Consider the following 13752-nt stretch of genomic DNA (forward strand, 5'->3'; position numbering starts at 1 on the left):
AGTTAATGACAATGATCAAGATACTTCTGATCAAGCCCCTACTGAAATTCGAAGGTCCACAAGGACACGTTCCGCACCAGAGTGGTACGGCAACCCTGTCTTGGAAATCATGTTGTTAGACAACGGTGAACCTTCAAACTATGAAGAAGCGATGGCGGGCCCGGATTCCGACAAATGGCTGGAAGCCATGAAATCCGAGATAGGATCCATGTATGAAAACAAAGTATGGACTTTGACTGACTTGCCCGTTGAGCGGCGAGCCATAGAAAATAAATGGATCTTTAAGAAGAAGACAGACGCGGATGGTAATGTGACCATCTATAAAGCTCGGCTTGTCGCTAAGGGTTATCGACAAGTTCAAGGGGTTGACTACGATGAGACTTTCTCGCCGGTAGCGAAGCTGAAGTCCGTCCGAATCATGTTAGCAATTGCCGCATTCTATGATTACGAAATATGGCAAATGGACGTCAAAACGGCATTCCTTAATGGTTTCCTTAAGGAAGAATTGTATATGATGCAGCCGGAAGGTTTTGTCGATCCTAAGAATGTTGACAAAGTGTGCAAGCTCCAACGCTCGATTTATGGGCTGGTGCAAGCATCTCGGAGTTGGAATATTCGCTTTGATGAGATGATCAAAGCGTTTGGGTTTACACAGACTTATGGAGAAGCCTGCGTTTACAAGAAAGTGAGTGGGAGCTCTGTAGCATTTCTCATATTATATGTAGATGACATACTTTTGATGGGAAATGATATAGAACTCTTGGACAGCATCAAGGCCTACTTGAATAAAAGGTTTTCAATGAAGGACCTTGGAGAAGCTGCTTATATATTAGGCATCAAAATCTATAGAGATAGATCAAGACGCCTCATAGGTCTTTCACAAAGCACATACCTTGATAAGATATTGAAGAAGTTCAATATGGATCAATCCAAGAAGGGGTTCTTGCCTGTGTTACAAGGTGTGAAATTGAGCTCAGCTCAATGTCCGACCACGACAGAAGATATAGAAGAGATGAGCGTCATCCCCTATGCCTCATCCATAGGTTCTATTATGTATGCCATGCTGTGTGCCAGACCTGATGTTAACCTTGCCGTTAGTTTGGTAGGAAGGTACCAAAGTAATCCCGGCAAGGAACACTGGACAGCGGTCAAGAATATCCTGAAGTACCTGAAAAGGACTAAGGAAATGTTTCTCGTTTATGGAGGTGACGAAGAGCTCGTCGTAAAGGGTTACGTCGACGCTAGCTTCGACATAGATCTAGATGACTCTAAGTCACAAACCGGATACGTGTATATTTTGAATGGTGGGGCAGTAAGCTGGTGCAGTTGCAAGCAAAGCGTCGTGGCGGGATCTACATGTGAAGCGGAGTACATGGCAGCCTCGGAGGCAGCACATGAAGCAATATGGGTGAAGGAGTTCATCACCGACCTAGGAGTCATACCCAATGCGTCGGGGCCGATCAAGCTCTTCTGTGACAACACTGGAGCTATTGCACTTGCCAAGGAGCCCAGGTTTCACAAGAAGACAAGGCACATCAAGCGTCGCTTTAACTCCATTCGTGAAAATGTTCAAGATGGAGACATAGAGATTTGTAAAGTACACACGGACCTGAATATAGCAGATCCGTTGACTAAACCTCTCCCTAGAGCAAAACATGATCAACACCAGAATTCTATGGGTGTTCGATTCATCACAATATAACTAGATTATTGACTCTAGTGCAAGTGGGAGACTGTTGGAAATATGCCCTAGAGGCAATAATAAAAGCATTATTATTATATCTCCTTGTTCATGATAATTGTATTTATTCATGCTATAATTGTGTTATCCGGAAATCGTAATACATGTGTGAATAACAGACACCAACATGTCCCTAGTGAGCCTCTAGTTGACTAGCTCGTTGATCAACAGATAGTCATGGTTTCCTGACTATGGACACTGGATGTCATTGATAACGAGATCACATCATTGGGAGAATGATGTGATGGACAAGACCCAATCCTAAACATAGCACAAGATCGTATAGTTCGTTTGCTAGAGTTTTCCAATGTCAAAGTATCTTTTCCTTAGACCATGAGATCATGTAACTCCCGGATACCGTAGGAGTGCTTTGGGTATGCCAAACGTCACAACGTAACTGGGTGACTATAAAGGTAGACTACGGGTATCTCCGAAAGTGTCTGTTGGGTGACATGGATCAAGACTGGGATTTGTCACTCCGTATGACGGAGAGGTATCACTGGGCCCACTCGGTAATGCATCATCATAATGAGCTCAGAGTGACCAAGTGTCTGGTCACGGGATCATGCATTACGATACGAGTAAAGTGACTTGCCGGTAACGAGATTGAACGAGGTATTGGGATACCGACGATCGAATCTCGGGCAAGTAACATATCGATAGACAAAGGGAATAGCGTACGGGGTTGATTGAATCCTCGACATCGTGGTTCATCCGATGAGATCATCGTGGAGCATGTGGGAGCCAACATGGGTATCCAGATCCCGCTGTTGGTTATTGACCAGAGAGTCGTCTCGGTCATGTCTGCTTGTCTCCCGAACCCGTAGGGTCTACACACTTAAGGTTCGGTTACGCTAGGGTTGTAGGGATATGTATATGCAGTAACCCGAATGTTGTTCGGAGTCCCGGATGAGATCCCGGACGTCACGAGGAGTTCCGGAATGGTCCGGAGGTAAAGATTTATATATGGGAAGTCCTGTTTCGGGCATTGGGACAAGTTTCGGGGTTATCGGTATTGTACCGGGACCACCGGAAGGGTCCCGGGGGTCCACCGGGTGGGTCCACCTGTCCCGGGGGGGCCACATGGGCTGTAGGGGGTGCGCCTTGGCCTAATGGGCCAAGGGCACCAGCCCCACATAGGCCCATGCGCCTAGGGTTTCAAGAGGGAAGAGTCCTAGGAGGGGAAGGCACCTCCTAGGTGCCTTGGGGGGGAGGGAAACCCCCCTTGGCCGCCGCACCCCCTAGGAGATTGGATCTCCTAGGGCCGGCCACCCCCCCTTGGCACCCCTAAATATAGTGGGGGAGAGGAGGGACTTCATACCTGAACGCCTTGGCCTTTGGTTGCCTCCTTCTCCCTCCCCAACACCTCCTCCACCTCCATAGTGCTTAGCGAAGCTCTGCCGGAGTACTGCAGCTCCATCAACACCACGCCGTCGTGCTGCTGCTGGTGCCATCTCCCTCAACCTCTCCTCCCTCCCTTGCTGGATCAAGAAGGAGGAGACGTGGCTGTTCCGTACGTGTGTTGAACGCGGAGGTGCCGTCCGTTCGGCGCTGGTCATCGGTGATTTGGATCACGTCGAGTACGACTACATCATCACCGTTCTTTTGAACGCTTCCGTGCGCGATCTACAAAGGTATGTAGATGCATCTAATCACTCGTTGCTAGATGAACTCCTAGATGATCTTGGTGAAACGAGTAGGAAAATTTTTGTTTTCTGCAACGTTCCACAACAGAACTGCCCTAAGTACTTAGCGGATAAGAAGGCCGGCAAAACAAAAGGTATATGTGATATACATGTAATTGATGTGTACCTTACTAGTGCCCGTAGTAGCTCCTGGGTATTTGATACCGGTGCAGTTGCTCACATTTGTAACTCAAAGCAGGGGCTGCGGAATAAGCGGAAACTGGCAAAGGACGAGGTGACGATGCGCGTCGGGAATGGTTCCAAGGTCAATGTGGTCGCCGTCGGCACGCTACCTCTGCATCTCCCTTCGGGATTAGTTTTAAACCTTAATAATTGTTATTTAGTGCCAGCTTTGAGCATGAACATTGTATCGGGATCTCGTTTAATTCGAGATGGCTACTCTTTTAAATCTGAGAATAATGGTTGTTCCATTTTTATGAGAGATATGTTTTATGGTCATGCTCCTATGGTGAATGGTTTATTCTTTATGAATTGCTACACATGTTCATAATGTGAGTACCAAAAGAAGTAAGGTTGATAATGATAGTCCCACATACCTGTGGCACTGCCGCCTTGGTCACATAGGTGTCAAACGCACGAAGAAGCTCCATGCTGATGGACTTTTAGAGTCTCTTGATTATGAATCATTTGACACATGCGAACCATGCCTTATGGGTAAAATGACCAAGACTCCATTCTCAGGAACAATGGAGCGAGCAACCGACTTATTGGAAATCATACATACTGATGTGTGCGGTCCAATGAGTGTTGAGGCTCGCGGTGGCTATCGTTATGTTCTCACCCTCACTGATGATTTAAGTAGGTATGGGTATATCTACTTAATGAAACACAAGTCTGAAACCTTTGAAAAGTTCAAGGAATTTCAGAGTGAGGTTGAAAATCAACGTGACAGGAAAATCAAGTTTCTACGATCAGATCGTGGAGGAGAATACTTGAGTCACGAGTTTGGGGCACACTTAAGAAAATGTGGAATAGTTTCACAACTCACGCCGCCTGGAACACCTCAGCGTAATGGTGTGTCCGAACGTCGTAATCGCACTCTGTTAGATATGGTGCGATCTATGATGTCTCTTACCGATTTACCGCTTTCTTTTTGGGGCTATGCTTTAGAGACTGCCGCATTCACTTTAAATAGGACTCCGTCAAAATCCGTTGAGACGACACCGTATGAATTATGGTTTGGGAAGAAACCTAAGCTGTCGTTTCTAAAAGTTTGGGGATGCGATGCTTATGTCAAGAAACTTCAACCTGAAAAGCTCGAACCCAAATCGGAAAAATGCGTCTTCATAGGGTACCCAAAAGAAACTATTGGGTACACCTTCTACCTTAGATCCGAAGGCAAGATCTTTGTTGCCAAGAATGGGTCCTTTCTGGAGAAAGAGTTTCTCTCGAAAGAAGTAAGTGGGAGGAAAGTAGAGCTTGATGAAGTATTGCCTCTTGAACCGGAAAATGGCGCAACTCAAGAAAATGTTCCTGAGGTGCCAGCACCGACTAGAGAGGAAATTGTCGGAGAGGTATCTCTGGGCCCTCTCAGTAATGCACATCACTATAAGCCTTGCAAGCAATGTGACCAATGAGTTGGTTACGGGATGATGCATTACGTAACGAGTAAAGAGACTTGCCGGTAACGAGATTGAACTAGGTATTGGATACCGACGATCAAATCTCGGGCAAGTAACATACCGATGACAAAGGGAACAACGTATGTTGTTATGCGGTTTGACCGATAAAGATGTTCGTAGAATATGTAGGAACCAATATGGGCGTCCAGGTTCCGCTATTGGTTATTGACCGAGAATAGTTCTAGGTCATGTCTGTTGGAAATATGCCCTAGAGGCAATAATAAAAGCATTATTATTATATTTCCTTGTTCATGATAATTGTCTTTATTCATGCTATAATTGTGTTATCTGGAAATCGTAATACATGTGTGAATAACAGACATCAACATGTCCCTAGTGAGCCTCTAGTTGACTAGCTCGTTGATCAACAGATAGTCATGATTTCCTGACTATGGACACTGGATGTCATTGATAACGAGATCACATCATTAGGAGAATGATGTGATGGACAAGACCCAATCCTAAACATAGCACAAGATCGTATAGTTCGTTTGCTAGAGTTTTACAATGTCAAGTATCTTTTCCTTAGACCATGAGATCGTGTAACTCCCGGATACTGTAGGAGTGCTTTGGGTATGCCAAACGTCACAACGTAACTGGGTGACTATAAAGGTAGACTACGGGTATCTCCGAAAGTGTCTGTTGGGTGACATGGATCAAGACTGGGATTTGTCACTCCGTATGACGGAGAGGTATCACTGGGCCCACTCGGTAATGCATCATCATAATGAGCTCAGAGTGACCAAGTGTCTGGTCACGGGATCATGCATTACGGTACGAGTAAAGTGACTTGCCGGTAACGAGATTGAACGAGGTATTGGGATACCAACGATCGAATCTCGGGCAAGTAACATATCGATAGACAAAGGGAATAGCGTACGGGATTGATTAAATCCTCGACATCGTGGTTCATCCGATGAGATCATCGTGGAGCATGTGGGAGCCAACATGGGTATCCAGATCCCGCTGTTGGTTATTGACCGGAGAGTCGCCTCGGTCATGTCTGCTTGTCTCCCGAACCCGTAGGGTCTACACACTTAAGGTTCGGTGACGCTAGGGTTATGAAGATATGTATATGCAGAAACCCGAATGTTGTTCGGAGTCCCGGATGAGATCCCGGACGTCACGAGGAGTTCCGGAAAGGTCCGGAGGTAAAGAATTATATATAGGAAGTGCTATTTCGGGCACCGGGACAAGTTTCGGGGTTATCGGTATTGTACCGGGACCACCGGAAGGGTCCCGGGGGTCCACCGGGTGGGGCCACCTGTCCCAGGGGGGCCACATGGGCTGTAGGGGGTGCGCCTTGGCCTAGATGGGCCAAGGGCACCAGCCCCTATAGGCCCATGCGCCTAGGGTTTCCACCATGGAAGAGTCCATGTGGTGGAAGGCACCCCTAGGTGCCTTGGGGGGGAGGGAAACCTCCCCTTGGCCGCCGCCCCCCTAGTAGATGCCATCTACTAGGGCCGGAGCCTCCCCCTTGGCACCCCTATATATAGTGGGGGGGAGAGGAGGGATTTCACACCAGCCCCTGGCGCCTCCACCTCCCCCCGTTACGTCTCTCCCTCGTAGTCTCGGCGAAGCCCTGCTGCTGTGGCGCCCTGCATCCACCACCACGCCGTCGTGCTGCTGGATCTTCATCAACCTCTCCTTCCCCCTTGCTGGATCAAGAAGGAGGAGACGTCTCCCGTCCCGTACGTGTGTTGAACGCGGAGGTGCCGTCCGTTCGGCGCTGGTCATCGGTGATTTGGATCACGTCGAGTACGACTACATCATCACCGTTCTTTTGAACGCTTCCGCTCGCGATCTACAAAGGTATGTAGATGCATCCAATGACCCGTTGCTAGATGAACTCCTAGATGATCTTGGTGAAACTAGTAGGAAATTTTTTGTTTTCTGCAACGTTCCCCAACATGCAGACCCGTTGACTAAGCCTCTTCCACGAGCAAAACATGATCAACACGAAGACTCCATGGGTGTTAGAATCATTACTGTGTAATCTAGATTATTGACTCTAGTGCAAGTGGGAGACTGAAGGAAATATGCCCTAAAGACAATAATAAAGTTATTATTTATTTCCTCATATCATGATAAATGTTTATTATTCATGCTAGAATTGTATTAACCGGAAACATTATACATGTGTGAATACATAGACAAACATAACGTCACTAGTATGCCTCTACTTGACTAGCTCATTAATCAAAGATGGTTATGTTTCCTAGCCATGGACAAAAGAGTTGTCATTTGATTAACGGGATCACATCATTAGGAGAATGATGTGATTGACATGACCCATTCCGTTAGCCTAGCACTTGATCGTTTAGTATGTTGCTATTGCTTTCTTCATGACTTATACATGTTCCTATGACTATGAGATTATGCAACTCCCGTTTACCGGAGGAACACTTTGTGTGCTACCAAACATCACAACATAACTGGGTGATTATAAAGGAGCTCTACAGGTGTCTCCGAAGGTACATGTTGGGTTGGCGTATTTCGAGATTAGGATTTGTCACTCCGATTGTCGGAGAGGTATCTCTGGGCCCTCTCGGTAATGCACATCACTATAAGCCTTGCAAGCAATGTAGCTAATGAGTTAGTTATGGAATGATGCATTACGTAATGAGTAAATAGACTTGCCGGTAACGAGATTGAACTAGGTATTGGATACTGACGATCGAATCTCGGGCAAGTAACATATCGATGACAAAGGGAACAACGTATGTTGTTATGCGGTTTGACCGATAAAGATCTTCGTAGAATTTGTAGGAGCCAATATGAGCATCCAAGTTCCGCTATTGGTTATTGACCGAGAATAGTTCTAGGTCATGTCTACATAGTTCTCGAACCCGTAGGGTCCGCACGCTTAACGTTACGATGACAGTTTTATTATGAGTTTATAAGTTTTGATGTACCGAAGATTGTTCGGAGTCCCGGATGTGATCACGGACATGACGAGGAGTCTCGAAATGGTCGATACATAAAGATTGATATATTGGAAGCCTATATTTGGATATCGAAATGGTTCCGGGTGAAATCGGGATTTTACCGGAACACCGGGGGGTTACCGGAACCCTCCCGGGGGTTAATGGGCCTTAGTGGGCCATTAGGGAGAAGAGGAGGGCCGGCCAGGGCAGGCCACGCGCCCCCTCCCCCCTAGTCCGAATAGGACAAGGAAAGGGGGGGGCGGCGTCGCCCTTTCCTCTTTCCCCTCCCCCCTTTCCTTCTCCACCAAGGCAAGAGGGGGGAGTCCTACTCCCGGTGGGAGTAGGACTCCTCCAGGCGCACCCCTAGGGGGCCGGCCGCACCTCCCCCCTCCCTCCTTTATATACGGGGGCAAGGGGGCACCCTAGAACACAGAAGCTGATCTTCGTGATCGTTCCTTAGCCGTGTGCGGTGCCCCCCTCCACCATATTCCACCTCGGTCATATCATTGCGGTGCTTAGGCGAAGCCCTGCGTCGGTAGAACATCATCATCGTCACCACGCCGTCATGCTGACGGAACTCATCCCCGACACTTTGCTGGATCGGAGTCCGGGGATCGTCATCGAGCTGAACGTGTGCTGAACTCGGAGGTGCCGTACGTTCGGTGGTTGGATCGGTCAGATCGTGAAGACGTACGACTACATCAACCATGCTGTCATAACGCTTCCGCTTACGGTCTACGAGGGTACCTGGACAATACTCTCCCCTCTCGTTGCTATGCATCACCATGATCTTGCATGTGCATAGGATTTTTTTTTTGAAATTACTACGTTCCTCAACAAAAACTTCCAGAACAGAAGATAGATCGGGAGTCCGCCGCCGCAAGCCTCTGTAGCCACCAAAAACCTCTTGGGAGCCCGTTCCGGCACCCTGCAGGAGGGGGATCCCATCACCGGTAGCCATCTTCATCATCCCGGCGCTATCCAGGATGAGGAGGGAGTAGTTCACCCTCGGGGCTGAGGGTATGTACCAGTAGCTATGTGTTTGATCTCTCTCTCTCTCGTGTTCTCTCTCATGTTCCCTCTATGGCACGATCTTGATGTATCCGAGCTTTGCTATTGTAGTTGGATCTTATGATGTTTCTCCCCCTCTACTCTCTTGTGATGATTTGAGTTTCCCCTTTGAAGTTATCTTATCGGATTGAGTCTTTTATGAGAACACTTGATGTATGTCTTGCCGTGATTATCTGTGGTGACAATGGGATATCATGTGCCACTTGATGTATGTTTTGGTGATCAACTTGCGGGTTTCGTGACATTGGGAACCTATGCATAGGGGTTGGCACACATTCTTGACTCTCCGATAGAAACTTTGGGGCACTCTTTGAAGTACTTTTATGTTGGTTGGATGAATCTGAGATTCTGTGATGCATATCGTATAATCATGCCCACGGATACTCGAGGTGACAATGGAGTATCTAGGTGACATTAGGGTTTTGATTGATTTGTGTCTTAAGGTGTTATTCTAGTACGAACTCTTTTATAGATTGATCCGAAAGAATAACTTTGAGGTGGTTTCGTACCCTATCATAATCTCTACGTTTGTTCTCCGCTATTAGTGGCTTCGGAGTGACTCTTTGTTGCATGTTGAGGGATTGTTATATGATCTATCTATGTTATTATTGTTGAGAGAACTTGCACTAGTGAAAGTATGAACCCTAGGCCTTGTTTCCTATCATTGCAATACCGTTTACGCTCACTTTTATCATTAGTTACCTTGCTGTTTTTATTATTTCAGATTACAAAAACCTATATCTATTATCTATTTTGCACTTGTATCACCATCTCTTCGCCGAACTAGTGCACCTATACAATTTACCATTGTATTGGGTGTGTTGGGGACACAAGAGACTTTTTGTTATTTGGTTGCAGGGTTGTTTGAGAGAGACCATCTTCCTTCTATGCCTCCCACGGATTGATAAACCTTAGGTCATCCACTTGAGGGAAATTTGCTACTGTCCTACAAACCTGTGCACTTGCAGGCCCAACAACGTTTACAAGAAGAAGGTTGTGTAGTAGACATCACATTTGTTCTACCTGAATCTCATCCACATTCAACTTGTTATTATCAACAACAAGCAGTGCTTGAGACCCACCTAGGTTTTCTCTCTCACAAGCCTCTTTGGCAATGGAGTCAATCAAGAGAGTATCATCTTCAGTTCCATCTGATTCCTCCTGCCCCTCTTCATATTGTCACTGGGATCATCTTTCCCACAGGTATTGCTCATATAGGTCCCTCCTTCTTTTCCTTTCTCATGAGGAGTAGTTCGAGCAGATTGCTTCCCATGGGATGAGTTTCTTTTTGCTGACTCAACCTGGGTCACATTGCTCGATCGCTCAAGATCTCTGACCAAAACTTTCTCAATATCATAGTAAAAATCAAAAAAATGCGTTCCCAGGACAACTTCGGCCACACCAGGTAGCTCATCCACATTACGACACCCCAGCCGGACCCACAAATATTCAAGTTTGTGCAGGGTGGCCATGTCAATTTCAAGTGGAACACCAACCAAAGATGAGACAAAAGCCACATTTCTTTCATTTCTTCGTTCCAAAGGAACATTAGCCACTCTCACCCAAGCAACTTCCATCACCCCTTTTGCGCCCACATTGGCAGACCAGGGGACAATCTTAACCACTACTACACAAGATTTAAGGTTCATTCTATCATCGCAACATGCCTTTTTCACATCCCTCTGATTAGGAAATCACATAACATAAGTATTAGGGCCTATAGGGCGGGCAGTACAGTGCCGCTTAGTCCCAATATAATCAGAGAATGCATCTTCAAGCTCCTTCACACTAGCCTCTCCCTCAATCACAGTAATCACCGCACTAGTGGCTCGCTCCTTCAGTTGCTTAGCAGTACACGAATCTAGTATGTAAAAGAAACCATGGCCCTTGCCCTGGAAGGCACACATAGGAGCTACGCATTCCTAGGGCAGAAACGTAGTGCAAATCGAAGCCAGATGCCCCATCTTACTGCATCTCTCACAAAAAGCTTGCGGGCAACTAGCAGGAGTATGACTAGTAGCTTTGCAGATCAGACAAGGATCATAGTTTTTGGTTGGGGGCACCTGAGTAGATGATTCAACCCGCTGAGCGGCGTCGCTGATCTGCTTCTTCCTAGAAGCGTTGTCAATGTCGAATCCAGGGGGTTAGGGTTCGGGTGCTTCTCCACCCCTCCCAGATCTCGCCCGCTTGGCCCGCTCCGCCGCGTCGTCCCAGTGCGTGGTGTTGTCTGAGGCCGACACCACCTACTTGTTCGTGGAGAGGTCGTTGCCGTACGCCTCCCTGGACCACGAGAAGCGGCCCCGACCACAGCCCCGATCAAAACGACCGGCACCGCGCCCAAATCGCCCAGATCCGAAGTCTTCCCGCCGATTTTCGTGGAAGAAGAGGCCCCCACGCTCCTCCATCGTCACTGGAGCACTCGGCTTGGAAGCCACCACCGCCGCGAAGGATCTGCAATCCCCTCCGACTTTCCCCTCCGACCACAGAAAAGAGGAAGGAATTTTGGATCTAGGGTTTCGCGGCGCCTCCCAGAAGTGAGAGAACACGACGTCTAGGTCACGGGTGGAGGCAGGGTGGGTTCTTATACCTGCCGCGCGGCTTGCCTCCCCGCCATGGCAACCGGGATCCTCGTCCACATGTCGCGCATCCATGGCGGGCGCCTCGAGCGTGCCTGGATGTGGCCCAAGGATGCCCTAGCCCCGCTGCCACGCCCCCGCGGTGTACCACGGTACACCATCCGCACCATCACGCGAACGAATCTGACTCAGCGCCGCCGTGTGTCCCACCGGAATCCGGTCCCGCACCCTGGCTATGTGGCATGGGAACGAGATGGCTTGACCGATGTCGAGCCGCTCCCCGTCCCGGAGATAGCGTGCGTCGACCGTCACCCCCTCTCGTCGATCAGGGCGATCTGTAGCGTGTCGTGTCGGAGTCGAATCTCGCCGTCGGCGAAGGAGAGCGTGTGGGCCGACGTGAGGTCAGCCGCGTAGGAAACGAGCCAGCGGACGTCGCTCGCCATCGAAAACATCGACCTTTCGAGAGAAAATCTCGAGGAAAATGTTGCCAGACCCTCGAGTCTTCCATGTAGATCGGATGGAGAGCCGCCACACCAATTCTCCTGAGCCAATCCACACGCGACGTGTGCCTCTCCACCCTAATTTTTTTTGCACCAGCATCTGTGTTGCAGAAGTCCTTTCACAACAATACCCATCTTGCAAAAAAGTTAAGATGAAAAATAACCTGTAACATCATATGTGTTGCAGAAGTCGTTCAGCAACAACACCCATGCTGCAAAAAAGTAATAATTTTGTAACAGAACCTTTGTTGCAAATGTTTCTGTAACATATGGCTTGTTGCAAAGAAGGATTATGCAACAATGTTTTTGTTGCAATGGTGAGGAAAGATCTGTGCCGCTGGATAGCGCGGATCAAACAACTGTTGAAGCGGTGGGTCTTTTAAAAAAATCCGCCAGCCAACGCGTAGTGTTACCTCTACAAGAACGAATAAAATACCATTGGACTAACCTAACAAGACATGGCGGCTAGCCTCTAAGGATAATGTGTTTTAAAAAGTTCTTAGGAATAAAGCATGCTTCGTGAGTCTGTGAGCTTTGATATTCTAGCTCTTAAATTCACGAATAATATTAGAAGTAGTAAAAGTAGACTTTTAATGTGTGTTTTCATGTATGATTGCCTCATAGATAGCTGAACTTTTTTGTTGGATGTTTTCCACGACCACCTTGCAGTCGGATGTCACGTGTATCATCCTCACATAAAGATTATCTACGAGAGCCAAGGCCTTCCTGATTGCAAGAGATTCGAGTGTAGCTGGATCGGATATGTTTGGGAAACCATTAGCTGATGCACCCATAAACATATATGTTTGGTCCGTGCAAACCACACCCACAACTCCATGTGAGTCTCCTCTACCAACTGCGACATCGACATTAATCTTCATAAGATCCATCGGAGAGGCAATCCACGTTATTGGTATGTTCGATCATGAACGGGACACATGCCATCTAGGAATGTGAATGGCCTTAACTCGCCAAAGGTATGACTGCACGAAGCCATGGATAGAAAACATGCTTTGATAAATTTTCTCATGGATCTCTTTCTCTTGGATGGCAGCAACCACTATTTGCATTGTCGTCCTTGTTAGCACTCAGCTGCTCTAGTATTGATTCCACGAGAGGGCCCAAGTACTTCTTGCCATAGATCAGCTTAGCAAGTCGTGCTTCCGGCATCCTCCGCCCCAAAAAGGCAGCAGGCACTCGTCCTCGACATATTGCAGTGTATAGAATGTTGAGCCAGCCTTAGAAGAAAGTTTTTAAGTTCCAAAGAAACTTTGATGCTCCAAAAGTTATCTTTGAACTCTGTTGAGGTAACCTTTTGTAGGTTATCTTTGAACTCTATATGTCATTATTTCCCTCACACCTAGGCCTTCTCCTTCTATATCTACAACTACCTCTGGTCGGGTTTACCATTGTATAGTGGGTCAAATTTTGATCACCTATTTATCCAGCAAAATGTTAATGCATGTCACTAAAAATTATGTTGCTGAATTCGTATTTGAATGTACCCCCTCCGTTTACTTTTACTCCATACATTAGATGAAACATTCCTTTCAACACCAAGGTGACCCTACACCCTCCATGAACAGTAAATTCAAAAAAATAAAAAAAA

Source organism: Triticum dicoccoides, chromosome 7B (assembly GCF_002162155.2).
Source record: "Triticum dicoccoides isolate Atlit2015 ecotype Zavitan chromosome 7B, WEW_v2.0, whole genome shotgun sequence".
NCBI lineage: Eukaryota > Viridiplantae > Streptophyta > Magnoliopsida > Poales > Poaceae > Triticum > Triticum dicoccoides.